The sequence below is a fragment of the Nyctibius grandis genome, chromosome 8 (assembly GCF_013368605.1).
Source record: "Nyctibius grandis isolate bNycGra1 chromosome 8, bNycGra1.pri, whole genome shotgun sequence".
Taxonomy (NCBI): domain Eukaryota; kingdom Metazoa; phylum Chordata; class Aves; order Nyctibiiformes; family Nyctibiidae; genus Nyctibius; species Nyctibius grandis.
In genome coordinates, this window is record NC_090665.1 from 16,617,652 (window position 1) to 16,635,192 (window position 17,541).

Below are 17,541 nucleotides of genomic sequence, written 5' to 3' on the forward strand. Positions count from 1 at the left end.
ATGACTAATGCCAGGTTCCCCTAGTTACACTGGAAAATGGGAAAGTGCTTGGGGATTAGACAAGAAAGTCTGCTGCCTCTAGCTTATTTTCAGGCTTTCATCCCCAACAAAAAATTAAATATGATGAGAGAAGCCATATGAACTATATTGCTCTTCTCCTTTTCATCCCTTGCTGTGTAAGTGCAGTACACAGCTCATTTTCCTTTCAGTTGATATTAACTGCCATTTCCTGACTGTTTCCCTGTCATATTCTTCTCCTTTCATTTCCTGAATCATATATCATTATCATTCACACATGCAGACTTCCACTGCAATAGCCAGCATTCCACTAAAAGAATAAATATAGGGGGTCCAGTCTTTTCTCTTTCACCATAAGCATGCCAGCATATCTGTGGATTTTTACTCCTGATTTACATCAGCAAAAGACAACCAAAAGGTTTCATCATGGCCAGTGCTGCGCATCCCCAGCTCCCACTGAGGCATAAAAGTCAATAACCCTCAAACACCAATTCTTATTAGTAGTACAATTAGGTAGGCATGACAAGAAACAGATTAAGCCTCCCCCACATCTTGAAGTGCAGTTAGCAAGATGAAATAATACTTGTATTGACCATGGGTTGCTGTAATACTAATAAGTTTGTCTTTTCTCATAAAGATAAAGCCCAGCTCCCTTACGAATGAACTGAAGAAATAATCATGCATCTTCATTTTTTACTAGCCATAGGGGAATCCCACCTCCTCCTCCCACATTTCCTCTGAAAATGGCTCCATGGCAGGGGTAGCCCTCATTATACACAATTACTTTTCCTGAAGCTGGGTGGCTTTAAAGAGCAAGACTACAAAAATTAAGAAACTTCTCATGGAAGTTGCACAGCAAGTGTTTCATAGCACAATTTTCTTAGGGAATTCCCATTCCCCATCATCCACCCCTCTGTTTCACTAACAGCACCTACAAAGATAAAGCAATTGCAGTCTTTCAGCAAGCCAGGGATAACAGCAAATGGTTTGCCTACGAAATATGTCAACAGTTCTGAGTCTCAGCCAGAGGAATTCTCAAACTAAGAGCTCATTAAGCACAGAATATAATTAACTCTTTGCACACTAAACCGGGCTTGTCAACAGAAAACATTCCCTAAGAATGGGCAAGGAGCAATCTGCTTGCACAGAAAACTTTGGGCTACTGTTCGCAACAGAGAGCCTTAAGTGCCTAATCACAGGAGGCTTCATTAGATTTCTCTCTATTTTCATTATGAAAATAAGGTTAAGAACAGTTTCTTCCTTACAGTATTTCCTTAAAGTAAAATGATCTTGGATACTAGACTGCAGGGGTTGGGTTGCCTTTTTGCAGCTACTGTATGACAGATTTTCTATTCACAAACTCCTTGTCATAAAGAAAAAGGAAAGAAGTCTGTGCAGTCTGTATTTTATTCTTGTCCACAGTTCTGAGAATAGCATTTCCTATAGGAATCTTTAACCAGTATGATATATTCTGAACAATACCTGTCATAAACACTGTCTAATATCTGTCACAAAGTATTTCATCCTAGAGAGCACTATAGCTCTGAAAACCAAGGCGCACACAGAAGCAGTTTTTCAGTGTGCCTGCCATTTACAAGACAGCTGCTATCCAGTTGTTCAGGCACACAGTCTTCACTGGAGTCAGGCAATTTTCTCCCCCAGCCCTTGGCAGTGTGTGAAGGGCAGCGTTCTGAGGCAAGAGGACAGCATCCCTGCAAGCACACCCCTCTTGCCAGCCACAGTTGCTAGGGAACTTCGTCATGGCAAAAGCATCAAACCGAGCTGTTGTCACAGGGCTGCTGCTACCACACTTCCAACCCAAAAGCCAAACCACTGCCCATATTGCATGAAAATCCCCACTAGCTTTGACATTCCTCAAATTACATCAGGACCTGTCTATCCCCCCATGGAGAAAGAGCCTGCTGCATTATTAAGGGAGTGGAACATCTCCCTTATGAGGAGAGGCTGAGGGAGATGGGTCTCTTTAGCTTGGAGAAGAGGAGACTGAGGGGTGACCTCATTAATGTTTATAAATACGTAAAGGGCAAGTGTCAAGAGGATGGAGCCAGGCTCTTCTCAGTGACATCCCTTGACAGGACAAGGGGCAATGGGTGCAAGCTGGAACACAGGAGGTTCCACTTAAATTTGAGGAAAAACTTCTTTACGGTGAGGGTGACCGAACACTGGAACAGGCTGCCCAGAGAGGTTGTGGAGTCTCCTTCTCTGGAGACCTTCAAAACCCGCCTGGACGCGTTCCTGTGTGATATGGTCTAGGTAATCCTGCCCCAGCAGGGGGATTGGACTAGATGATCTTTCGAGGTCCCTTCCAATCCCTAACATTCTGTGATTCTGTGATTATGAGACACATTATGTCAACTGCAAATTAGTATCTAACATCACAATAGAGCGTCTTTGCATATCAGAGCACTGCATTGTTTGTTGGGTGCTAGTTTGTGGTGTGTTGTGGGGTTTTTTTTAAATTTAAAACTATATCTTCAGACAACAGTCAAATCACTGGTTTACAACTTAAAAACAACTATGTCATATGTTAGATGAGAGCTTTATAAAGGATTAAAAACAACGAAGAATAAAGAACATGCACAGCACCCTAAATGCTGTACTACACTTTTTGATAAAAGCACACAACATGGATGTGGAACTTAGTGAAGGGGGGAGGGAGGGTGTGGGTAGCAGCAAAAGAATCCCATTCTGTCTTTGGCACCTGCTGGAGAGAGAACTATTGGATCCAGCTGAGCCCCTGATCAAGCAGAAATCTGTAGATTGTCAATCTGGTTATTAATTTACCTTGCAAATGAAGCAGGTAATCATCTGGGCAAGTGGAGGGAGAGCAGGGGGGAAGTAGTAAAACAAACACTGCAACCATTCTACTTCCTCACCCATGGTTTCCATCCCTTTAACTGCAAATTGTACCAAATGCCAAATCAATTGTTCCATGACCTTGCACTAAGTGAAAGGGCAAAACAAGAATATCTTAAATGATAAAAGTAAGCTATCACAGCTTGTGAAAATAGTAATCAATAAACCACTTCCCATTTAACAACCCTATTTCTAACCAGCTTGGGATTGAACACACTCTGCCTACGCTATTTGTTTAGGAAAGAGCAAAAACAACCAACCACACACATTTGGGCCAGCTAAATGCATGCAGGACACCAAATAATCCTTTCAAGTCCATGATTCCAAATCACAAAATTAGCAGTACACACCTTATCTAGCCACAGAAGTTACAGACTAAGAATTTATGACCACCCCTATTCTCACAGCAAGAGCAGCATAATCCATTCTAATTCTGTGCCCCTTTCTCTTAAGTATCCCAAGTCTTATTTATTTTTAATCTTTATCTGCACTGAAAGGTCAGGGAAGAGGAAAGACTCTATTCTCAGTTCTGCCAGATATTGGGAAATCCGTTCCCATTATTTTCTGTCTATGACTAAGAGCTACTATTCTGTGAGCTTAATTTATTTGATTCTTGCCATTTCACTGTTATTCTTCACTTCCCACCTATGACCTCTTTTTTAAGTCATAACATATTGCTGGGACTTTTATAAACAGCTTCCCTACAGTGATACATAAATACACTTAAATTGCAGATTAATAATTTTTAAAGCTGTCTAGGCTCTTCTGCTGTTTACAACACTTGGTATAACAAGAGTCAGACCCTGACTGGGGTCTCTGGGTCTTAGCACACACAAATAACTGGCACATACACCCAACATTAGATTGAAGAGTGTTATCATCCCCATTCTACAAAGGGGAGAAACTTACAGTACAGAGGATTGTAATTACTTTTTCAATGGTTGTCAAGGTCATTTGTAGTAGAAGCAGCTCCCACAAGTGTACTTTTTGGTCACAAGACACTTTCAGCCTTCAAATCCCTTTTGCCCACTACACTGGAATATTCCAGTTTCTCCATTTTCCCCTCCATGCTCCATTCCTCCCCTTTCACTTTAGAGTACACCATACTGGACATTAGCAGCCTTCCTGAATTCCCACCACCACCACCCACCCACCCCTGTCTTTCATTTTCATGGTCTTTTCCTTGTGGATGTATTTTACTGTTACACACATCTAGAGTGCCTGATGACAACCTCACATGCAGCATTACTCTGCTGTGCTGTCCCCACATACCCACCGAGCAGCCTCCTCTGCCCGATGCCAACCCAGTTTTTCTCTCTGGGTACAGGGTGCCTGCTCTCAGGTGTGCACCCAATGCTGCCACAGTCCTGCCCTTCCCAGGGGTCTCTGATCAAGCCTGGGAACCTCTCCCCAGGCTGCTCCATTTTGCTTCCTTAGTTGCTGACCTCCAACTGCCCTGGTGCTTCAGGCAGGTTTCACAGTGCCTTCGTCACAGCAGTATTACATGCTGAAGTTGTTCAGCCAGGCTGTTATTTGAATCAGCCCAGGATTTCTAAAATAACATTTTCTGTTACAGCTGTAGGCGTTGCCTTACACACCACTACTTCCCAATGCTTTGCTCCTCCTCCCCAAGCAGCTGCCATTCCCCCTGGAGCCCCAGCAAGCTGCTTTCCTTAGACAGACCATCAACTCCCCTGCTGCACTCATAAGTGCCTCTCATAGTCAGGAATGGGAAGCAGGATGTAATTCCCAACTAGTTTCCCTCAGTTGCTGGTCTCCTGGAACAAACAGCAGCAGCATGCACTCCCTGGGCCCTGGCCAGCTAGGCAAAAAGCCCAAAGAGAGACAAGCAGAGCAACACAAATGATTCCCTGTCTGGTGCATCATCCTGATTTTGATTCAGTATTCTGTTTACCATCCAGAATATTAAACTTGTGTCCTGCTTCTCTGCAGCCAAGAGAAATTTAGACTGTGAGGGTAGGTCACTTCTTTGGGAGTAAACCAAGCCAGCAGTGCCAGGCTACTTGCACTCCTGCTCTAATTTGTGGACACATATGTATATACTTGTAGATCAGGCTGGGCTATAGCAATTTGCAGCTTATAACTCACAGATGCAGGGCTGCTCTGAATAACAGCTCTGTTTTGCAGCATCAGTCAGACTGCTTCTCCAGCTCTGTTGCTTCCAAACACTACATGCAGCTTCATGAAACCCTGCAGACCTAGTTCACAAGGTCTGCTTTTGTCCAAGGCCCGAGCTTGCCTTGTTCCATGAAAGAGTAACTGAATACAGGAGTCTTGCAGTGTCCCCTCTCAAGCACTGACAGAGCATGATTTGCCTGCAGTTAAATAACAAGCCGTAATAGAGGATTTGCTCTCCACCCATTACCAAACTCACAGAGAAATGGAGTTCTGAGGGAGCAAAAACATTCACAAATCCATGTTAAATTCAGCAAATAGGTTTTAAACAAAAATGTAGATGGGGATTCTTGAAGAGGTTTAAATACTTTTCACATTTTCAGATTAAGTTATTCTCTTGGGAAATACCAATGTTTTTATATTTTCAAAATGAGTCTTCAACTTGTCTGAAATCATATTTCTAAGAATCCATTGGGAGGGGAGGGGGGTTAAAATAATCACAAAATATATTTTGCTTCATGTCAAAAAAGAGAAAAGTTGATGTGTACATGCACAAAAAGTTTGTTTAATCTAAAGAGTGGTGGGTTTGCCTTTCAACATTTCAATTTCATTTGTATACCAAAGTTCCAGTTTTTGAGTAGCTCTTTCTAGCACCAGTCTATAAAGCACTCTGCTCTCTTTGAATCCTACACACTCTTCATAACTGTACAACTATTAAGCAGGTAAATACGTTTTTGCAAAAGCCGAGCCCAGTAGATTAAAACTCTTCAAGCTCATATCACCTCATAAATCTACAGATATGTAGATTAAAAAAACCTGGTTTTGTTGCTGGAACGATCCTCCGTCTAAATATGAGGAAAAACTTCTATACTTTGAGGGTGACAGAGCACTGGAACAGGCTGCCCAGGGAGGTTGGGGAGTCTCCTTTTCTGGAGATATTCAAAACCCACCTGGACGTGACCTTGTGCAATGTGCTCTAGGTGAACCTGCTTTGGCAGGGGGTTGGACTAATGATCTCCAGAGGTCCCTTCCAACCCCAACCATTCTGTGATTCTGTGACTCTGAACAGCTGGATGAAATTGCACAGGGCAGCTTGGGAGGTTACACAACAGAATCTCACCATTTCCTGTGGACAAGTATTACCTCTGCCGTCTCTATCCCACATGACCCTCTTTGGAAGAGGTGCAATTGTTCCTGTATTTTCAAATGTATATAGCAGCCAACTGCATTTCTTCCAGACTGTTTGATGAAGCCACTAGAGTATTTAAAATGCAGTTCAATTCCAAGAAAATATTGTGTATTTGAGTTTGGATAATGCCTCAGCAAACACAAAGGGATGCACATGCATTTCCAGAGGAAAAAGCCTTACATCTACACAGTTGGATGCCTAGGGCACATCATTTATAACACAGTCAGCCATGCTGCTCCTAGAGCTGCTTTTTTGCATGCACTACAGGGTTAGATATACAGGACTTTCTAGTTTATTTTTTTCTACTATTTTGACAGCAGTCATTCTGAAGCAGTATCTAAGTTTAAAGAGCTGTTTTGCAAGTCAGCCAGTTTGAAATCAGATCCAAGATCAACAGAGCTGAGTCCTTGAAGGCACTTTTTTCCAGCTGACACACACAAATACACCTCCTTTTCTCAGTCACTAATTAAAGCCATGTCAAACTAAGTCCGGCCCTGCAGTATGCTCGCAAACTTCAAAAAGACAGGAAAAGGCACAAGATTATTTGCTCTGAATGTTTGGCTAAACTGCTATTTTTTCACCCATGGTTGCCGGGAGTGCACATAGCAGTTTTTTGTTACAGATTAGTGTATTGTTTATGGCACTCTGCATATTACTAGCTTCACATACTTGAACACTTCATTGAAAATAAACATAAATTGCAGTTACACCCTCAAAGAACTAAAGGCCATAATAAAGTAATCCTTTTTAAAAAATTAAGGTCATTGACAGCTTGGGCATACACCATGCTCTCTAACTTTTATTTGTTACCTGCAGTGAATCTAGTTCACCCAATGCTAACCAATGTGAGAAACTCACATGCTACATTGGTATCATAGGACAAAGAAGGACAAGTCACAGACAGCTTCCTCAATTATCTTTGCAGTGCATAAGCATGCACTCGTCTTCAAGATGATGCAAGTAAATGTCAAAACTGTAAAATATCCTACTAAGCAGTTGGAAAATGTTATTGGTCTGAGGCAAATAAGGCACAGCTCTTCAGCTGGAAATCAGCTTATTGCCATTGGAGGACTTTGTACAGTAGGGATAATGCTGCATACCGTCTTTGTGTTTCTCTGTTTCAGGGTGAGTAAACATGTACATACATAAATCAAGTTATATATACAGTTTATCTGCAATGCAGTCAAGAACTGTATCTGCAGTACATAAGAAAACACTCAAACTAGCTTTGAGCTAGAGAGCTCTGTTATCCATAGCAGAGACTGCAGATTCCTGGTATCCATCAGGGCCTGCACAAGCCCATTCAGGATCCCCAGCGTGCACTCAGTAGCTCGGACCATGCCTCCCAAAGCATGGCTGCTTTCAGAGGGGAGATTTACCACAGCTGTCAGTCTTGAGTCTTCACATGGATCAGCTCTACCTTGGACCACAGTAAAGGTATACTCTTACTAGTCCCTTAAAGTCTGCATCTGGCTTTTTCTCAGAGAAGCCGACTGCTGACCCTGGACATGTTGCCACAATTTCCCACATGATGCTGATGCCACAGTTGATCACTTGGACTGGAAGAACAGGAAACAGTTTAACTGTGCCTGAAAACTACTGGAAGACTTTTGTATTCCTGTTCCTTGCAAACATTACAGTCTTGCAAGATCATGTACATTCCCATAAAACTCCTCAAAAACCTCCCACAAATGTTGATAGTGGTGATAAAGCTACTGAAGAACTTCACCTGAAAGCACAGTGCCTCACATGACTAGGTATTCACTAGGGAGAAATTCCTGAATATTATGCATAATTGAAAGTCATTCATGCTTAGAAATTAAAAAACAAATAAAACAGGAGAATTGACTTCTGTGTCTAACTCCTACTATTTTTTCTTATGTGACCTTATGCAATTTCTGTCTGTGTATTATTCCATGAAATACATTTACTAGCAGACTGTAAAATTAATATACAGAACTAGTGTAAGACACATTGATCCCCTTGACTAAAATGTAATAGGTGCAAAACAAACTATTTGCTGTATTTTGCAGAAGGGAGATTATCTGCAGGTTGGACAAGATTTTTGGTGGATGGTCAAAAGTCTATTCATCAGATCATAATTACAGGATCCTACAGACTGCTTTGCTGGTAGAGCCTGGACAGAAGCTACACACAGTTTCTGCCCAAAAGTGTAACTCCACAGACCACTACTGACCAGAGATGACCCTGCTTCAGTTGTCCCAGGTCCTGATGCCAGGGCTAAGACTTTGATTCTTTCTAATTGCTTAAACATGATCCTTAAAGAGTTCCAGCTCTTCAGAGCATGTACTAACTTATGTTCAACCTTCTCAGATGCCACACAGCAAGCTTAGCATAGAAAAAGTTATCATGATTTTAAAGAATGCCATCAAAGCAGTGTACACCATATGTAGTTCTTTAGAAGAAATCCCTTGTGTCAATATTAGTTTCTATCAGTGATGGAAGTGTCACATTCTCAGTCACTCTCAGTGTTCATCCCTTCTCAATTCCATTATTTCAACTTAACTCTGATAATTCACAACCATATACAGCTAAAGTTTGGTCCTATCAAGATCAAACTTGAAACAGTCAAGCACATTTTGACACTGTCTTTCAGCTGTGCTGAAGACTTGCTTGCAAAAGAAAATCTGAAACTGCTTTCAGGGAAATATTTTCTAGAGTGGCTGCATCATCATCTTTTGTTGTGTTCAAACAAATGGCTATTTCAGTAAAAATTTGTTTCATAAGTGTCTTACAAAAATCTTTAGTTAGTAAATCATGCCAAATTGAAATCATAATCAAGTTAATAGAAATTTTGCACTCACGGAAAGAGAAGATTAGGATCATGCATGTGATAAATATAATTACGCTAAAAACTAGACAGTAATATAGGTCTTGTCCATCAGCCCACTAGTTAAAAATACTGGAGATTACAACCAGCAACAAAACCCTTATAACTTGTATATGTTCAGTTTCACCCAATTTGATGAGGGTGCAGCATTCATTCCTCTATTTAAGCAGGCACCGTGTTTCACAAATAATCAAATTCCAGCAATCCAAGAACTCCAATAGCCAAGGAACAACTATGAGAAGTTCTACAGCAAATGTAGCAGTTTCTGCTCAGGTTTACTGCTATATCCATTTCATTATCATCAGTAACTAACGCTATAAGATGGAATTTTTAACAAAGGAAGCAAACATGACTTATCCCACTTATGTTGACAAAATCAAGAGCAACCTTACCGAATTACTCTGGCATGAGATGACTGACAGACCGACTTCCCCACGAATAAAAGGATGCAATTTACAACAGAACACAATGCCCAGTGATGAAAAGCAGTATGTGGAGAATAAGTTATCAGAAATTAGGGACAACCATATCTTTAGGTGATTTCAAGACAGCCTTAATTTTAATTTGAATTATTTTAATACCGCTGAATACAAAATCAACCCCAGAAGATGAAAGGGCTTTGTTCAGGGCAGCATTAATGCACAGTGGCTCTCTTCCTTCAAGGAAAGAAAAAGCCTATACAGTTTTTCATAAATGGTTATATTGCCTCCTTCAGTTCTTGTAGCTTTTACCAGCACACATTTGTTCTTATGTTGTTTGGGCTTGTTCTTGTTTCCCCCTTCACCACTTTCTCCTCCTTGGTGTATAATTGTTTCCCCCAGACTATATTGTAAATTAGATTTTTAGCTAAGCCATTCTTAGCTATAAAACAGGAATGAATCTTGGGTTGTACAAACACAGCTAATTTACATTTTGCCATCTTCAGAAGAGATGCATCCCAAAGGAGGCCACCACATTGCTCATGATGCTTTTCTCAGAGCTCATCTAAAGGGCTCAGACAGCAGCAGCCTCCACAAAAGAATTAGCAGGGGTGCCGGGGTGTGGGTGGAGGAGGAAGGAAGGAAAGCAAAGAGGAACTTTAGATAATAAACTAACACATAGTGGGTGTGTCAGCACGTGGTCTTGTGAACCATTGGTTTTAGAGTAGAGCTATAATAAGTATATCCAATTTTGACATAACACAGTAAAGAGCAAAGTTCTGAAAAACATAAGCAGTCAGTTAATTTTTCCATGGTATATTTGGTGTTCAACATGCAAATAAACCCAAGACAGCCTTCAGAAAACAGTCCATTCCTCCTGCTGCATCTTTACTATAAGAAAAAACATTTTTGTGGCCTGTTCTTCTCATAGTGCCAAGAGTTATCTGTTAGCAGGGCAAATTATTCTTTCAGGAAGAGGAAAAGAAGCTCTTCCTCTGTTATGCATTACTAATTACCTCCAAGTTGGGGGGGTGGAGGTTAGCACAGAAGATTGGCAATGCAAAAAACATTCTGACAAAATATTCATTGAGGCAAGCTGTGCAGACTGCTGCCACCCTAGAGACAATGGCTCCGTTGTTCTGCAGAGTGAATTGATTTGGGAGCAATATCAGAGGGTCCAGCAAGGAATAAAAGGTAACATTTTTGCAAATTCAGCTCACTTTCTCTGGTTCAAGAGTGGGGTTTCTTTTTAGAACAGGATGTTGAGCTGTGCTCAGTGCCCGGGCTCTGTTATTGTAAGCAATAACTGTTTTGCCAACTGTATGCCAATTTTAACTCCATATCAATTAGATAAAGCAAAGAAACATGCCCTTCATCATGTTTAAAAAGACTTGAATGAAGAACAAAAGTGAGAAAGGAACATGCAATGCTGGAGTGTGGTACTTAGACATGCCTTGTAGAAGCCTCTTCCCCCTCACCCACTTAGTCCCAGTGCTTTTAACAGTGGCCCTGAGGCCAGGTCTTCTTTGAGGCAAAGGCCACCCTCTGTAGCATTGCAGGGAGGTAGGATTGATACAGATACTGTACTGAAAGATAACATTAAGAGTATGTTAGCAACATGAAAGGACATGATTGTCAGTTTTCTTCCTGCATTGCATCATGGCCTGCAATGAAACACATCCAAGACTTTTATAGTCTGGGGAATATTTACTTCATGGTCAGTCAGCAATTCCCCCTCTGTTAATACTGCAGCCCTCAACCTCTTCCCTTTGTTGATGTTGCTTCCACACTGTTTCATTCCCCTTACCCATCTTCTCTCCACCTGTCCTTCTAGGCTGCCTTTTTCTTGTTTTACATATTTCCAGAGTAAAACGCACAGATGCAAAACAAGTTCAAATACAGAGATTGCCATCACACTTCACAGTGGGTGAATAACTTCTTACTACCAATTTTGTGGTTTTGAGTGACTGGGTCTGGATTCCAGAGCTCAGATGTATTGGATGTCAGGTTTGTGTTCCCAGATGTCTCCAGATACAGGGCTGCTGGAACAGGCAATCCTACACAGGAGAATCTGATCCAGCTCCCAAAGGGAATGGTCTCATATGGCTTCTTCAGGGGCTCCATCAGCCTCCTCAAGTACCTGTTTCTCAGAGGAACTTTTCTGTTGCGATTCCTTATGAGCACAGAATAGCCTTCAGTCAGCTGAGCGCTAATGATTTTCATGATGTACAACAGGGTGGAAAAATATAAGGACATAGTTTGAATCAGTTACAAACACTGAAATATCCATATGGTTAGGTTCAAACTGGAGAATATTCCATTTAAAAGTGTCATATCTATTTCATCTAGCACCCACTGATTTTTTGCGTTAATAATTATCACTAACACTGGTATCAGGCTACTGTGTTTTGTTGTGTGGGGTTTTTTTTTAAATCTGGGAACAGTATTTTAAAGTCTGCAATTTATTTTTAGATGACATTGGTTAAGTACTTCAGCGTATTTTTTCTCCTGCTTTTAAATGGGCTCACACAGGAAACAGAACCAGGTACTGTTCCTATTTCAATATTTGTCTAGCATAAATCAACACACAATGGCAATTTTTTTTTTTTTTTAAAAAAAACTTACTTCTAGCTCTGGTGTTATCAGCCTTTGGGTTAGACTGCATTTATTTACAAGAAAAGTTTTCACTTGAGTGGTACAAAGGCAGAAGCCCCTGATAATGAGCAGGCCCCTCCAAGCACATGCTGAAACAAGCAATTTGTGTCTCCAAATTCTCCTCTTGTGAGTTGGATTAACAAATCAGACCACAAGCCTTATACCCACCATACATCCTATTTTACAACTAAATGCTCCCCCCTTTGGAATCAGCCCCATGTTCCAGCAACTCCACAGCTTAATTCCTTGTAAAAAAAAAAACCCACACACAACACATTGGCTATGACTGACAATTTAATGTGGGATTACCACTTGCAGTGCTCATCCTGCTGTTATTCACAGGCTCAGATTTGGCTGCAAAGCAATTTTCCCAGAAGGTACAAAATCTAGAAGTGTCTTCAAGAGCCCTCTGAGCCATGGCAAATTAAACATGGACTACTTCACAGTGAATCTCAGTTTTGGCCAACAAATTATTTTTGTTGAACTATCCTGAAGCAGTCTTATCCTCGAAGCAGCCTAGAGTCCTAAAAAAACAAGCTGAAAATCCATTTACCTGAAAGGTTTTTTCCAGCAATTACGCCTGCCTCCAAAACACATTCACAGCCCTTCTAAACAATGGCATAAATAGTTTTACAGAAAAAAAACCCCACCTTTACACACCTACAGTTACCCATATATTTCTCTGAAATTATTCAACTGATTAATACAGCGAGGTTACATCAAGTGCAATAGCTCTTCAGCTAATGCCCTTAGCTTGAAGTTTGCACTAATTTTGTCAAGCCTAATGCAGGGACCTTGTGCCCAAAAGCTTTCCGACTTTTTCCAACTGCATGAGCAATTCCAACAAAATACATCATTTCAACCTATAAATTTTGTATCTTACATCTGAGTAACTGCAGGATGCTAGACCTACCAGTACTGCTATGTAAGTATAACCTAATCTATACTTTAAAATATTAAAATCAATACACTAAGGATGCCAGATCTCCAAGTCAGAAGCATAATGATTTTAAAAAGTAACTGAGCAAAAAACTGAATTTCTAAGGTTGTATTACCATCCTTCTTTTGACACTCCTAGCAAAGCAGCAACTTTAAAATATTTGTCCTTAACAAATTGTGAGGTACAGTTTGATAAAAACCTATGCTCCTGCTTAAAGGATGTCAACAGAAATATATTTTCACCATGCTAAATAAACATGACAAAGCAATAAGAGCTTAGAAACACACTCATATCTCAAGTATTTAATGCGTTTCCCCACCCCCAATCTCCTCTTTTGTTGATCCCAAAATCTCTCACTCTGACAGCAGAAACGCTAACGGATGCAAGATGTAGCAGACACACTGTTCCCAGACTGTCAGAAGAAAGCTTTGCTGTGAATAATGCTGAGGGCACCTGGGTTATGACATACTCTGTCTGGTAACGTGCGTTAAAGACAGGGAAAAACTAATAGCTGAAAATCTCAAAATAGATCCGAATAGCCTACAGTACAAGAAAGCCCAATCCTTGCGATCTGCTTGTTAGCATAACTCCCATTACCCTTATCAGTAATTCACCAGTACAGGGACCTTCAAGATAAAAATTCACCATTATGCAATAATTATCAGACTGCTTATTTTGTGGTGTCTGCAGTGTCACAATACAAGCTGGTTATACAGTTCCCAGGTGAACTAAGCCAACCTCAAGGCCAAGGCAGCAGTTTCACATACAGGTCACCAGTGTCCTGAAATTACCCCTCCAGCCTTCTGTACTGCAACTCTACTAGACTGAAGAGGACTAAACTTTCACTTGTGACTGCACTTACTTTAAAACACATGTCAAGATACAGGCAGCATGCAGCTGATGTGAGGTGATTATGCTCTACACCATACTAACCACCCTATCATCTTCCCACACCTTCACTGCCAAGAGGCCTCCTGGTACAAAGGTAAGAATGGTCAGCCAAATGAGCTAATACTGATGGAGCAAGGTGGCAACATAGAAAAAATTATAATCCCTTATATTTAATAAGTTTCTGAAAAGCACTTTCCAGCTTCTGTGGTGAGAGTGAAGAGTGGAAGAATCAGCTAACAAAAAACATTTCCTTTTCATGGTTAGACAAAGACCATTAGAACTTGAGACACTGAACAGGAGAAAAACAACTGTTTTGCAGGTTAGTCATTTCCATACTGGGGTCAACTGGCCAAATGAAGCCTAAGGAATCATGTACCACTGATACTGAAAAGTTGTGCTGCAGGCTGGAACCCACAAGCTCCACAAACAGCCCCCTTTGGTAGGCCTCCAGCAAGTTATCAGCACAATCTTTAACTGGACAACCTGTTGGACAAGCTAGCACATAACTTTTGCATTTACATTGTCACTCTGTATTTTACTTTCCCAACAGCTTGCCATTTCACAGGAGCTGGTTGACTTCTCAGCCTTGGGCAGGGGGTGTGAACTCCAGCATGTATTGTGAAGTATTGCAACTGTAAAAATTGCTAAGCTTTGAAGAGAAGCAGCAGGCAAAGCTGTTAAAATACATGCTTAATTCACAGCAATGATTGCACTCCAATGCAACAAACTAAGAGAAGCCATCAGGAGAGGGAACCCCTACACCTAGACACTTCCAGAAGCGTTTTGAAAAATTCAGTTCTATATATTGCTTTGAACAATGCAGAGATGCTTAATTTTAGTTACCATCAGGGTGCTGAGAGCACAGATGGATGCCTGTTAATTGAAGCTACCACAGTTTCATGTAAATTGAAAGAATAAATCAAATAAATAAATATCAGCCTCCCAAGAACATTCAAAGTAAAAAATGGTAACGAGTTTTGGAAGCAAGGAAGGAAATTGTTGTCAGTGAAAAACAGCCAGCAGAGATAACAGACCTCTGCCAGCAGACAACCATCAGTAACAACTCTGTCTTATCAGGAAGCAACTTGTCAGCCAAGTCTGTAGATTAAAGGGACAGCCATAAGCCAGGCAGATATACTGGAGAGACAGACCAATTCAGTCAGGTGTGGTCTTAAATCCAGTGGCAACAGAAATAGTAATGCAAGTTACCTCTCCTGAGGCAGACACAGGAAAGAAAAAAAAAAAAAAAATGTAGTCAACATGCATGAGGCCAGAGTAAGCAACTAAAGATCACTGAGAAAGATCAATGCTATGTCTTCAGTAACAAGGCATGAACTGAAAAAGCAAGGACAATGAAACATGGACAGCTAGATAAGTCTCCATTAACAATAGTCTCTACTAGATTTCAACAACTGAGATATTCAAATCCTTTTATAGTTAATTTTGGGCTCCAGGGAGTGACAGGTTCACAGCCCTGAATACTGAAGTGTCTCAGGAATATGAAATAGGGAATATTAAAGTGGGACAATTTTTGCAGACACTGCCACATGATTTCTCTTTGACACTGAAAACAAGGACATCAACTAAGAATGGATTCTTGCCAGAGTCAGTATCTGCAGTCATCAGCATCTTACTTGAAAGAGGCCAGTGAATAGCCTCAGCCTGTAGTTACTTTCCATAAACACAAGCCTGAGATAAACCAAAATCACCACAATATTGCACCTCATACTTGGCAACAGACTCAAGAAGTCACTCCACTGCCTGCTCTTGGATGTACTGTGTCAGAGTCCCACAACAGTCCCTCAGTTTTGTGCTTTTTGGCAGGTTTGACAAGAAAGGAGCAGTGCTGTTCACAGTACACCCCAAAGCAAAACTCTCTCTTGAAGGCTGTCTTATTCCAAGCACAGGTGTGACAACTGCCACTGAGCTAGGTTATGGGATCTGCATCTGAAGAGGAATAAGCCAAGGAAGACAAACAGAAACAGACTCATGAATGAAACAAGCTTCCATTAAAAGCCAACAGCAACACGCCTATCTTGACAAGGAGCATTAATTGTTTCCTTAACATACAAAACCTGGGTAAGCTGCAATATTCTTTATGGGAAAGAAACTGATATTACTAGTGAGTGTTCCTAGTTAGAGGCAGCATGAAAAGAACAAGTGGAGTCACAAATAATATGGATAAACACTGTACCTAAATGAGTCTACAGATTCTATCAAACTATTTCACACTAAGGAAATACCTCATCCTGTTTCTAAAACATTTGCATGGTTTTCTTGTCTACGAGAGCAATACAGAGGAGTTTTCAAAGGCAAATTTTCTACAGGTAAGGCTCAAATCAGCTATGGTAGGACTTAGATGTAATATCATGCCAGTGTCTTCAGAAGCATAAAAAACAAAAATATCAACTGCAGCATCTTGCAGTCTTACCAGAACAGCTATGCAAAACTAAGCTTAAGTATAGCTATTTTAATAGGACAGAAACTCTTGAGCTATAAAAACAAGGCTGAATAATCACATTTACAAAGTACCCTTTAAAAAAATAAAAATCAGCATTGATACATAATGCATTCATTTATTCCAATAGCTTAAACAGTCTAAAGAGAATTTCAAGACCAGCATTGTTCATAGTGACATTACCCACAAACATCCCCTCCAGCTTGTGTTAAAACTTGTCAACTAGAGAAAGTGAGGAAGAAATCAGTAATAGAAAGTATGAGGCACTGCAGATTGGAAAGTTAATTTTAGAGAGAAACTTAAGGAAAAGATTGCTAGGTTTATATTGAAAAGCATAGTCAGACCTCCCCAATCCTAGAAACAGTAAAAACACATCACTGCAGCCCTCTATTTAGGCTAATTAGCTCTGCTGAGAAGGAGGGTATGTTTGCAGAGGCAGAGCACAGTGTTAATGCAGTTATGCTGTTTCTGGGACCTACCTCGTTAAGCACTGCACTGTGTAGACACATGCTAAGTGATTCTGGGTAACAACCATTATTCCTTTTACATGTGTCTGAACAGAGCTGAACTTCTGCATTTGATTTTAACATTGCATTTTTAAAATCTGAACAAAGAAAAGCAGCCAAATATAATTCACAAAAGGTCAAAAGCCAGGAAGACTGAAAGCCCACTAATTTCTGCAGTATTAAAGCACAATTGATATTTCCAAACACAGCATCCGTAGGTTGGTTTCATCAGTTTTCAATAATGTACGTACTGCCTTCACACAGCAAATAGATTACACCATATGCTATTTGCCAAATATTAAGTATTCCATCTTTCAAATGTGGTTCTTGCAGAAATATTTTACAACTGCTTTACAACCGACACTCTGCAGAGCTGTACATGTTATTAGTTTCAGCTGCATCTATGTCCGGTTACATGATTGCACCCACAAATCCCAGGACTAAATGCTCCAAATAAAAGATAGGTACCTTAATTAATTGTTCTCACCTTTGGCTCAATCTGAAGCCCTGTTGCAGATGACTTCCAAATTTCCACCATTAACACAGAAAAGCTTTTTATTAGCCTGCCTTGCCAGCTATGATCCATCAGCCACTTACAAGC